Here is a 2,385-nt window from a genome sequence, read left to right on the forward strand (position 1 = left end):
GATCTTGAGAAGTTTTGGAAAAAGTGAAAATAATGACTAGATCTTCTATATATACTCTCAGATTTAGGGTTTTTGTCAGAAAATATTTTATTCAAGCAGTAAAATCTAATTTCTTAGAGTTTTGGAATAACTGCATTGCACAATAACCCTAGTGCATCCTCTCTCCTGTTATCACTAAAGTGTGAAATCCTGAAATACTCAAACTTACTCTAAAAAGTCTGAAAATTGACAGTAACTGTTCTGACTTCTATTGACTTGATATGTTTGTATAGAATAGAAATTTCGGGTTGTCACAGATGTATAATTTAATCCTTTTTTCAATTGGTTTTTTTTATAATTCGTTGAGTAGATTTTAGGGTTAACGTCTTTTTTTGGATTTCATGTATGAAAATGTAGACTTGGTCGTAGGGTTAATGTATTGGTAGTCATATATTTAGTCCAATGTGGTATCTAAATACAGGACGTTTAGTCTTGGTGTTATGGTTAATGTGTTTTGTGTAATTGAATTATCTAATTTCAAAAAGGTTAATGTATTATGGTTAATGTGTTTTGTGCATCTACTATTGTTTCCATTTGTCCATACCTATTGAATTGGTCCAAGCAAGTTTACAAGGAAAACAATATAACCAAAAATGATATTATATATCACAATAACAGTTGACATTGTTTCATAGTCAAACTAAGTTTACAATGATTCAAGGTCAACATGGATGACCATACCAAATAAGGAGCCCAAACTAAGTATTGTTTGTTATATACATATAGGTACTAAAACAACCATAAAACAAAGTGGAAGGTTACATCAAAAGACCTAACAGAAACACAAGCATTTCACTTCACTTATCTTTCCCTTTCTCCTTTGCAACCGCATTCTTCTTTCCTCTTGTGACTCTAGTTCTTTTTCTTAGTTATGTTACCTTGACCTTTACAAGTACTTGAATTATGGTGTAACACCCAGTTCCTGGTACGTATTTAAATCCAAGTAATGTTGTAATTTACTTTGGGAATCGGCGAGTTGGAGGCCCAACTCGTCGAGTAGACTCGACATTATGTGGGAGTTTTAATGTGACATCCCCATTTTTATAGCTAGAAAAGACCGATTTTTGTTTATGTTTTATAAAAATCAGAGTACCCTTTTAACAAAAATGTTGCGGAATTTGTTCCTAGAAAAACATGATAAATATATTATCAAAGCATTTCCAAAGAAATGCATTTTATTTCTTTTAAAACTTTGGAATGTCATCGTCAATACAAAAACAAAAGCATAAATAGATCTTACGTTCTTTTACACTAGTGATTTACATCTCCTTAATCTCTCAGTGTAATGTAACTTCATATCGACACCTGTGATACAAATAAAATTGAGTGGGTCAGGTTGGGAAACCTGGTGAGTACATAGGGATTTCAATCCCACAATATTATATCATATATATAATTTAGAACTAACAAAATATACAATTTCACCATATATATAAGCAACTCTTACCCCACCCCGTCGTTCCTCCCAACGACACTATCCATACTCTCAAACCTTAAACTTTACCTCTTTACTTAATCCATACTCTCGGATCTAATCCATGCTCTCGGATCAATAATTGTGCCTATTCCATACTCTCAAACTAGGGACATATATCTATGTCTAAATCCATATTCTCGGATTAATGACAAATAACTATGTCCTATCCATACTCCCGGATTAAGGACAACTAACTATGTCTTAATCCATACTCCCGGATTTGTGTGTGTTTGAAGTTGGAGAAGAAGAAGGAAGCTTGGAAGCTCAAGTAGAAGCAAGAAGATCCAGCAGTTTTACTTCATTCTCAGCTCATTCAAGGTAAAAAGCTGGAACCTTGACCACCTATCTCTTAGATTTTGATTTGGGGCTATTTCTACCCCTTTTTATGAGTATAGAGAAGCAAAAATCGGATTTTTTGGGTGTGCTGGAAGTTGCACTTCGGATTTGGGGCTATTGGGGGTCTTTATGGCATAAAGGTGCCGAATTTGTTGCCGTAAACACCCCATGCATCTTATAGACCTTCTTTTATGGATTTTGGAGCAAAAAAACCCATGCATGGAAACCAAGTTCGTAGCTTTACGTATGAAATGGACCCTAGGAAGTCAGATCTATGGATTTGATGCATTAAGACCCATTATAATTGTCACACCCCCGAACCAGACGGCGGAAACGTCCGAGGGCTCGCGTGACTTAATTTGAATATCATCACAATGAATACACATAAATCATAACATAATTTCACACCCCAAAACCGGAACGACGGAAACGTTCTGGGGTGGATGACGTCATGTCAAGTATCACAACATATGCAATATAGTAATCAAAGTACAACAACCATTGCATTAATAGTAATAATTTTACATAGTTTA

Source organism: Lactuca serriola, chromosome 1 (assembly GCF_051521515.1).
Source record: "Lactuca serriola cultivar US96UC23 chromosome 1, Lser_US96UC23_V15, whole genome shotgun sequence".
In the NCBI taxonomy this organism is placed as follows: domain Eukaryota; kingdom Viridiplantae; phylum Streptophyta; class Magnoliopsida; order Asterales; family Asteraceae; genus Lactuca; species Lactuca serriola.